Below are 11610 nucleotides of genomic sequence, written 5' to 3'. Positions count from 1 at the left end.
AATCATGAAAAACGTCACGTGACAAAATAATGTGTAAAGGAGCTGATAGACAAAACACTGTCAGCCAATCAGAAGACATGTTAATTCAAAATTGAATTATGACATATTACTAAATCCATAAAAAAAAATATAAACTACAAAAAGTACATTATAAAAAAACGGAACTCAGTGAAAATTGAAAACGATGAGTTCCTTTATTACCAAATGACGAAATCAAAACTTTAAACAGTAAATAAAACACAGGAAATAAACGGAAAACAACCGTTATACATGTCGTATAGTTCTGAATTTTTTTAACACATTTTCGACATAATATAATATGCAGTTACTTTCCCTTAAATTAGATCTCAAGCATATTCCTAAAATTTCATGTTAATTTGATTTAATTTTATAAATTAACTATTTAACATCGTACCAGTAATAAATGTCATCTAAAATAAATAATCATACAAAGAAATTATTTAATTATGTTTGCATTTATGCAAATACAAATTTAATATATACCTTTTTGTCAATTATAAGTGTACCTTATATAATTCTAAGGAACACTTCAAAACATTGGACGAACGTACGGACGGATGGGTATGACGATAAATTACACGTGATACCCCCATTCGCATTATCTTAAAAGATAAATTTGTGTAGGCCTTAATGCAAGGCTAATCTAAATAAAATGAAATACATCTGATTGAAAACTTGTGAACAACCTTCAATTTTATAAAGTAATAGGCAGGACAAACTCCTGGGTCCGTTCATTCCTATAGAACATGAAACAACAGGTAGTATTGGTAGGGGCTAGATCTCAACAGGACGATGTTTTGTTAGGAGTTTTACAGGTACGTACAGTGCTAGGTCCTTTATTGTTCATAACATACATCAATGACATGCCCGGTTATACCCAATCAGACGTCCGCCCCTCAGTCATTCCCAAAAAAATGGGTACAATTACAAAAATACAGTGTCGCCGGCAAATAACCACAAAATGCAAGCTTAATATATGTCACAGATAATCTTGTTCGTGTTCTAAGTGATTAATATGTATAATAAAATAAAATAACATTCTTTTGTGATGTAAATCGTAAATATACTTGTGTGATTTTCTCTCAGGATTTTCTATTCAATATACGGAAATCACACGAATTCCGAATGTCGCCAAGAAAAACTCCAAATATCGGTGTGAATTAAAATACTTCATTTCATCTAAATCATGATTAGATTTACACTTTTTGTTTGACACTATATTGATTTTAAACCACAAAAATATTTTAGAATCAAAAGTTATAATATACACTTTGATTTACCCATTAAACCGGCAATGTCGCAGATAAACGTTTAGGTACAGTCAAAACATATTTCTATGATTGGAAAACATGCCCAAAGTGACTCTAAGCAATATTGATACATCAAATTTTAAAATCCTGCCTTTAACTTTAAGTTTTATTGCAATGAAACGAAAAATAAAAAAAATATTCTTTTTCTCTTTTTTTCGATTGTCGCATATAAGAATTTAACCTACATAACGTGACTGTACTCTGGAACGTACTAACCAAGGACACCTCAAAATGATGATTATTTCATTAAAAGCACCCATAAAGCTTCTCAATAATCAGTTTTGAGAAAGCAACTCAACAATATTGTTACATATTTCCATGTATAATGTAAATAAAACTAACCTCCGTTTAAATAACCTCCGTGACGCCTTTATTTACTTTTTTTTTTATCTGTATCACTGAGCGGCTGCTGACACCGCCGAAAGTCATTTTTGTAGCAGACAGCATTTATTAAAAAGGAAACCGACAAACAAAATACAGATATTAAGGAAAAAAATATTGTTTTGAGAAAGGTAGGTTATCTTAATTTTTCCCTATTATGTGAGCAACATTATAACGTTTAATAAACGTTATATCAGCCATTTTCTTAGATATAAAATAGTCTACAACACAACTTGTGTAAATACGACGTAATGTAACGGAGGTTATTTGAATAAAAAAAAATCCAAAAATGCATGTAAACACGATCATTACAATTGAAATTCTTGTACATTGTTATAGATACCAAATCAGTCCATCAATTATCACTAATAAATATCAAAAGGTGATGTCAATCATCATGATCATATAGACGACATCATTGATTTACGTTACGGAGGATAGAAATTTAAGGAACTTGAAAAAGTTTTTTTTCTCTAACAGGACTTTACTCTTCTTCGATAAGGATTTACTAAGAAAAATGTTTGATTCTGATGTCTTGTTTGTCATTTAATTCCAATATTTACATTCATTTATATGTTTGATGTTGGTAAGAACTGGAATTGTTCGTTATGGAGGTTTTAAATGTCGTTACGGAGGATAGAAATTTTCGAAATGAAACTAGTTGACTCCAGAACTTTATAGTCGAGTATAATATATACATTATAGTGTGAAGGAAGATGGCATTATATGTATAAAGCTGAACAACATTTTACTGTATTCTCTTGTCTCCTCCCAACCCATCAGGAAAAAGGATAAAAACATATACCATTTCAGTTGATGAATCGAAGAAAGATCAAGAAAATAGAGAACCTTGCTAAAACACGACATTGAATTCTGTCGATGTATTTCGCCTGAAATGTCAAATGACACAAATAGGGATACATGTGTAGAACACCATATTGGTGAAGAACATTTTACAATTGTATTGTATTTTTGTTCTCTTTTATGTTTTAATGGTTATTCAGCGAAAGTATAACCTCCGTTACAAACATCTATGATGAGTTTATTTACAAGAAAATATATTTGAAAATAACAGATTCCATCTTAATGGCAGTGAACAATTATAAATTTTGGTAAATACTTTTTACTTTTTTGGTAAATTGTATTATAAAATTAAGGTGACATTATTCGGTTTAGGTAAAGAATATTTCTGAGTGAAAGTTCACTGAATCGTTTCGGAGATTTTGACAAGAACAAGTCCATTTGACTAAAAGAAACATATAACTTGATAGAAAACAGTTTTTTAGTTTGTAATGTCAATAAATTGTTTAGAAAAGTTAGCATTAAAGAGTTAGGTGTTACTATGTATCAGTATTCAGATACTGGTATGATATTAACCTCCGTAACAAAGATGGGGGTGTGGATTTATACAAGCATAAAACAATAAATACCAGTGATTCAAAAAATATATAATAGGGTTTTTCCTGGAAAGCTGTATTATGAAACTAGAATTTCCAGATTAGGTATTCGGGGAAGACTATTAACTGTTTTAAAATCTATGTATAATAATGTTAGAACCTGTATTAGATTCAATGGGCTAAACTCTGATTACTTTTGTAACAACCTTGGTTTAATGCAAGGGGAAGTTCTTTCTCCAATTTTATTTTCTTTCTATGTGAATGATTTTGAAAATGAATTTATTGCTAATGGCAATTGTGCCTTAGAGTTTCAAGATATAACATTATTTTTGTTAATGTATGCTGATGACATGATTTTGATGTCTGAAACAGTAGAAGGTTTACAGGAAATGTTAAATACTTTGTCAATTTACACAGAAAAATGGGGCTTGTCTGTTAATACAAAAAAAACAAAAATTGTTGTTTTCAGGAAGGGTGGAATTGTACGGCCTAATGAGACATGGGTCTATAACGGTCAAACAATGGATATTGTGGAACAATTTTGTTATTTAGGTGTATTAATACCGTATAATTGTAAATTTCTTAAAACACAGAAACATTGTGCAGAACAAGGTAGAAAAGCTATGTTCAGTATGAGAAGAACTACATCATCATTATGTTTAAATGTATTTACAATGCTTAGTCTTTTTGATACTTATGTTAGTAGCATATTAATGTATGGGTGTGAAATATGGGGAGTACACAAATCTCCTATGATAGAAAAGGTCCATTTGGACTACTGCAAAATGTTATTAAGTGTCAAAAGAACGACCTCAAATGTGATGGTCTATTTTGAATTAGGTAGATTTCCACTGCAGTATGAGCGTAATTATAGAATACTTAAATTTTGGTTCAAAATTTTAATTAGTGACAATTGTATATTAAGGTCTTGTTATAAAGAACTCGTGTTAAATTGTTCAAAATGTATGAATTGGGCAACATATGTTAAAAGATTGATATATAGTCTTGGTATGAATAATTTGTGGGATAATCAGTGGTTGTTAAATGTAGACAGCTCATATTTACCTTTGATAAGACAGCGTTTGTTTGATCAAGCTAACCAAGAGTTACAATTTTTATTAGATTCTTCTTCAAAGTGTAGATTATATAAGTATGTTGTAACAAATGTAGTTTTGCAATTTTATTTACAGAAATGCATTCCTGTACTTTTTCGTAAATGTATAACAAGGATTCGTTTGTCTTCACATAACCTTTGTATTGAAACTGGACGTTATGTTGGTACTAATAGAAATGAAAGAAATTGTATTTTTTGTGATTTAGGAGTAATAGAGGATGAATTTCATTTTATCCTTCAATGTAGTAGATATACTGATTTGCGAAAAAAATATATAAAAAAATATTACTGGTCTAGGCCATCAACTTTTAAATTAATAGAATTATTGTCAGGTGAAAACACAAAACAGCTTTGTAACTTGGGAAAGTTTATACATTTCTCTTTTAAATTAAGAAACAGTTTATTGTAATAAAAGATATTTTGTATTGTTGAAACTTCTGACGTCACCTATTGTTTATTATACATATTGTTTATATTGTTTGTAATATGCCATATGTATACACTGTACATGTACTTGATTATACTGATGAGCCGTAAGGCTCAAAGTTAATAAAGAATTTGAATTTAGTATAAAACATAACATGTCATTAGTTTAAATTCCTTGCTAAATAAGTTGTGAAAACTACTTAGTATGAAATTCAAAACAGTGTAGCTGTGGCCATTGATTGACACATTAAAATCATTCATTGACTGGGACAATTTAGGTGAACGTTTGTATGTAACGACCAATGCTCACTATGTACTTTTTAAAGACACTTAAACTATGGGGTCACCAAAGGTTCTCAACACCTAAATAAAGTAATTCGAAAAATTAATCAGAAATAACACGATATTTTGATTTATATCAATTATATAAATCAAAACACAAAGGTTATTCCTGATTAATTTTTCGAATTATTTTATAATTAAAGGCGTTAAGAAACCTTTGTTGACCCCACAGTTTAAATGTCTATCGTAGGTACGTCATGAGCAGTGGTTGTTACAGACAAACGTTCACGTAAATTGTCCCAGTCAATGGATGATTTTGATGGGTCAATCAATGGCCACAGCTACACTGTTTTGAATTTCATACTATTTGAATTATTTTTTAAACGCTATATTAATTCAGACCGTAAAATTGGTATTTGCTTTCAATATATACAGAATAATACGTACAAATCATTTTGTTATGATTGTAAATATAACCCATTTGACATGAGCCTTTATTTACATCTTGTGTTTTTCTCTAAAGCAATTTTTAAGGTGACTTTATACAAAACTAACCTCCGATACGTTCATACTTACCTTGTCTTACAAAAAATGCTAAAACTTGTAAACAACTAAAATGGTGTAAGTAAAAATTAAATAAGTGACAGACTAGATATAGACACAGAAGAAAACAGCACTCTCTCTCTGCTCAGTTGAAATTTATTTTTTAACAGTGTCTACATTCGAATTGTACCCATTATTTGGGAATGACTGCCCTTTGCTGACGACAGTCTGCTGTACAGGGAAATTAGTAACACCAAAGACACAGACCAACTGCAGAAATACCTTAAGGATGTACTTAGGTGAGGTTAAGTAAAAATTAATAAATTAAGAAATTAAAATTGATACTATAATCTGGTAGAGCATCAATTAAGGATAAAGATAAGCTAAAAATATTAATAGGTCATGGACCTCCTTTTCGAGATATTTGAGATTTAAAATATGGCGGGAACAGGCTGACTCGGACTTTTACCTTATATTTGCATTGGTATTATTTGGGTCTCAAAACAAAAGAAAGAAAATCAAGAATCTTTTAAAATTTTGGTAAATAACCTTTCATGAGCTATTAAGTCTTATATGAAAAAAATAAATGGGTGTTATGGGGCAAAATATTTTACATTGTATTGTATGGAAAAACACCAAGGAGTCCGAACATTTGACACATATTCCAAAACCTCACCCAAGTACATCCTTAAAGCGTTAGAAAATTGGGGAAAAAGACATGGATGATGAGATTTAATCCGAAAAAATGCAATGTTATCCGCATACAACCAAGAAACAAAGTACCTGTGCAATATCCATACAGTTTACATGGACACACACTCGAACCAGTAGATAGTGCCAAGTACTTGGGAGTTTCAATATCAAATTATTTCTCATCTCATGGAACAAACATATCCAGAACGTTACAGCAAAGGGTAACCGAACACTGGGGTTTGTTAATTTAAACGAAACATTAAAGAATGTACAAGGAAAGTAAAGGCTGCTGATTATACAACTCTCGTTCGACCTGTCATATAGTATGCTTCTACTATATGGCACCCAACCAACAAATCAAGCATCAACACACTAGAACTCATACAGCGCAGATCTTCTAGATTTGTCTATGATGACTTCACATCACGCACACCAGGATGTGTCACCACAATATTAGATATCTAAAATGGGACATATTACAGACAGGACGCCGTGACAACAGGCTATGCATGCTCTATCGTATTCAGAATGAGCTAATAGAAAGCAAAAAGAGTACTTACCTCAAAGGTAACGACAGTGGAACACGTGGTGGACACAAGTTTTACCAACAGAGGGTCACCAGTGATGTCTACAGGAACTCCCTCTTTCCAAGAATAATCACGGAATGGAATTCATTACCTGCCATGGTTGCTGAAACGGGACCAGTTGCATGAAGATTTCCGCTCAAAGCTACAGACAACACATTAATACCAGACTCAATGATTGTACATAATTTTAACCGTAACAACCTGATTTTATCATAAATACTGATTATAACCTTAGGGGACTAGTTATGTATTGTCACCATGTGTAGTCCCGCAAAAGAGGTAGGACCAATTTGTCCGGATTTTTTTCCACAGAAGGGCCAATTTCAAAAACTTAGCATATACGTTTTTTTTTTAAAGTTTCTTTCAAAATGAACATATGGTGAAGTTACAAGATATCGAACAATAGGAATCGGTTCAATGTTTAGAAATAGTCCGAGAGTTCATCATGCAACAGAAAATCATCATAATAAAGGACACTACAATTTTTGTTTACAGTATATCGTGTTTGCATTAAACGTATATTGCATCGATCTGTCCATTGTCCTGAACATGCAAACATATATTGGCCACTGAACGTTAAGCAAACATCAATCAATCAATCAATCGAACGAGCTGTCCATATTTTAATTTCCTCAATTCATGCACTATGACAACTTAATACGCGGCAAATAATTACATTAGATGTATGTTTCATCATAATACGCTATTCTGATTGGCGAACTGCCATCTCGCGTTATTCCTTAAACTTCATTGCACAATGAAATTTATCATTCGATGTCAACCAAAAAAGTGCACAGGTATCACAGCTTGTTATATCTCAAGTATCAGATATTTTGTATATTTGCTGTGCTTTCCTTCACTCTATTTTATAACAATATAATGTCTGTTTTCAAACGTTTGCTATGTTTATCATTAACTATGAGTTACTTTGAAATATGTATTATTATGAAGATTCAAATCTGAGAAGATGTATGTACACTGTCCCAGGTTAAGGGAAGGTTTGGCACCACTTGACATGTTAAACCCTGCCAGATTATGTGTGCCTGTCCCAAGTCATTCAGTGGTTGTCATTTGTTGTTGTATATCATATTTGTTTTTCATTTTTGATTTGACATAAATCAGGCTGCTGGGTTTCTTGTTGGAATTGTTTAAATTTATCATCGTTGGGGGCTTGTATAATTTACTATGTTGTATGAGTCTCGTTCAGTTATGCAGGCCGTACGGTGACATAAAGACGCTAACTTCTGTCAACTTCTCCATACACAAATTAGAATGACGGTGTTCCACAGTGGTGTATAGTTTAATTGCAATATGTAATAATTAGGCTTTTCATATGCCACATTAGCATTTTTAGTTGGACCAGCAGGTGCCATTCATTACACACAGGCTGCGATTTTTAATTAGAGATTTTCGGCGATTAAACATTTCTTACAATTGTTCGTTTACATCTAAGTCAATAAAAAAGCACATGGGATAATGAACTACTTACGGATTTCTATTGAGCACTATTTCCTAAGTGCAACTTCAAATATTTTACGTCGTTCGGCGATCATTTAAGGTTATTTTGGTCATAATTATTGTATTCCAGAATTTAAAGTATGAAAAAAGTGTCCAATTAGTTATAAATAACATATTAGCCTGTTAGATAATAACAATGGTACTTTTTTAGCATTCGTTGGGAATAACACACATATAGGGTGCTAGCATAAGACAGCTTAATTGCCTAAAAACCAATAAGATCTCTAATGATTACTAATATGTCCAGCCTACCTTCCAAGAGAAACTTTTATTCAATTGTAGAAATTCATTTTTATTTTTCTTCTTAAAAAAAAGTGTAAAGTTGTTTGAACCTTATTCACCGAGTATGAAACCGTGGCATTGATTGATTTGTGCAGTTAAGTCAAAAATAATTCAAGACCAGCAATATGGTTGTGTATGATCGATGGAAGGCCATTCTCATCCCCAGTGTAGCATAAAAGTTCAGCTTGCCACAACAGATATTTTAAAATGAGAAGAATCTTGGTCATCAGAAGTTTAACAAAATGAAAAACAAACCACCCATATAATAAGGTATTATTAGGGCAGATGCCTCTTTGAGAGAAAAACTGAGCACCATTGGCTGAAGGTAATCTGCCCCTTTGAGCGACAGACTGAGTACTATTGGCTGAAGGTAATCTACCCCTTTGAGAGAGAGACTGAGTACTATTGACTGAAGGTAATCTACCCCTTTGAGAGACAGACTGAGTACTATTGGCTGAAGGTAATCTACCCCTTTGAGAGACAGACTGAGTACTATTGGCTGAAGGTAATCTACCCCTTTGAGAGAGATACTGAGTACTATTGACTGAAGGTAATCTACCCCTTTGAGAGACAGACTGAGTACTATTGGCTGAAGGTAATCTACCCCTTTGAGAGAGATACTGAGTACTATTGACTGAAGGTAATCTACCCCTTTGAGAGACAGACTGAGTACTATTGGCTGAAGGTAATCCGCCCCTTTGAGAGACAGACTGAGTACTATTGGCTGAAGGTAGTCTACCAGCCCCTTTGAGAGACAGACTGAGTACCATTTGCTGAAAGTAATCTGCCCCTTGAGAGACAGACTTGAGTGCCTTTGGCTGAAGGTAAATGTTCATGGAGAAAACTTAATAAGGAAACAAAATGTGTTTGGCTTTTTCTTTTATCAACAGATATATATACCTAGTGAAAGTTAGACCAGTCGTTAAAAGTACTGATGCAGATTACAAAAATGACTCCCACACGACATATCAGAAACAGGAGCGATGAGAGATCGGTTTTTAATTAGATTGCACTAAAGAGACAATATAATTGTTGATATGCACAAGGCTCCGTGTAGAAGGCCATACTTTGACCTCTAATTGTTTACTACTTTTACAAATTTCGACTTGGATGGAGAGTTTTCTCATTGGCACTCATACCACATCTTCCTGTATCTACATCTAGAACAAAAAAAAAATGGTACCATTAATGTTATTACTACCACTGAGTTAATACCTCTAATTGTGGACTGTAAGTCCCAAAGGGTATCACCAGTTTTGTGTCCATCGCATGCAAATATTGTGTTATTCAAAGGAGTAGGTTCAGTAAGACCCCTTTTTGGCCACAAAATATAGCAGTTTTACAAAATTGTTAAAATGTAAAACTTTTAGTTATTTATTGGAAAGAAGAATGCTTCTGCTACATAAATATGGGCAGTTTTTGACAATACAATGCACATATATCGGGTACTAGCATCATTAAGTCATGCTAAATTACTGAAATCTTCACAATTTGAGCATTTTAGTTAAATTTCAGACGGTTTCCGTCTAAAATAAAAGCGGCTGCATTCGTGTTCATTCATAATATTGAAATGTAAGTTGTATTTGATGATAATACATAACATATATAAAGGTTGAGGATGAACACGGATGCAGCCACTTTAATTTTTGACAAAAACCATCTGAAAAGTGACGTTTTTTGGCATATTTGATAGATTTTTCATATTTATGCTTGAATCAAAGCGTTTATAATGACTAAATCAGTTAAAATCTTTCACATAAACTAATCAAATTAATAGAGAATATCATATGGCTTTTTCAATATTGCATCCGTATCAACCCGAGACACCAATATAATCCCAAGAGCTCTGCTCGAGGGATTATATTGGTTGAGGGTTGATACAATGTGTGATATTGAAAAAGCCATATATCATATACACTTTATTATATACATATACCTCAGGTAGATGTTTTTTATGTGACATGACGTCATACAGATAAAGAGATTTGAAATTATGTCATACAGATTATAGGTTTGACATGACGTCATACAGATAAGGGATTTGATAAAGCCTTCAACAGTGACTGCAATCGATGACGTGACGTCATACAGATTAAAGGTGTGATAAAGCTTTTGCAACCGTGCTGATATGATATCATCACGGGTGGCGGATACAGCACGCTTGCCATTGATTGTATTGCACATACAATTTATCTGTATTTACTACTAAGTATAACGTAACGGTACCCAAATTGCACCGAGTACCCAAATTGCACCTATTTAGCAAAAATCACAAATTCCTGTGTGTTCAACATTCTCTAGCATAAGAAAAAAAAAACAAGAAATTTTCAGTGAATATCATTTTTAGCACAGGGACAGTGACAGGGTCTAGTATTGCAGTTCTATCATGTAACCTCCCCTTTGGAGATGAATACTAGTACTGGTATATATAAATATATATCAATCTTATCTGTGGGAAAGAATTAATAATTTGTGGTGGGAATTTGAGATAAACATTCTACACTATCTTATACTGGTTTTGCAGTTAAAACATTCTAGCCATAATGATTTTTGGACTCTGGCAATATTATTTTCTACAGGAATAATAGAAACAAATCTTGATTGTTCTGACATCACTTTAAGGGTGTACTTAGGTGAGGTTTTGGAATAAGTGTCAAATGCTCGGACTCCTTTATGTTTTTCCATCTGATTCAAGGTAAAATATTTTGCCCCATAACACCTTTATATCTTTTAACATAAGACTTTCAAAATACCTCATAAAAGATCATTTAACAAAATTTAAGCAGATTCTTGATTTCCTTTCTTTTGATTTGAGAGCCAATTAATACCAATACGGTAAAAGTCTGAGTCAGCCTTTTCCCGCCATATTTTATAAATCAAATACAAATGTATTTCGAAAAGTAACTCCATGACCTATCAATATTTTAAGCTTATTTTGATCCTGAACTGATACTCTTCCAGCTTATAGTATCAATCTTAAATTCTTCTAAATATAATTAATTTCACCTAAAATCCCCTAAGTACATCCTTAAATCATTTTAAGAAGATAAAACTAA

This window comes from Mytilus edulis, chromosome 3 (genome assembly GCF_963676685.1).
Source record: "Mytilus edulis chromosome 3, xbMytEdul2.2, whole genome shotgun sequence".
Classification (NCBI taxonomy): domain Eukaryota; kingdom Metazoa; phylum Mollusca; class Bivalvia; order Mytilida; family Mytilidae; genus Mytilus; species Mytilus edulis.
Note: the sequence above shows the minus strand (reverse complement) of the source record.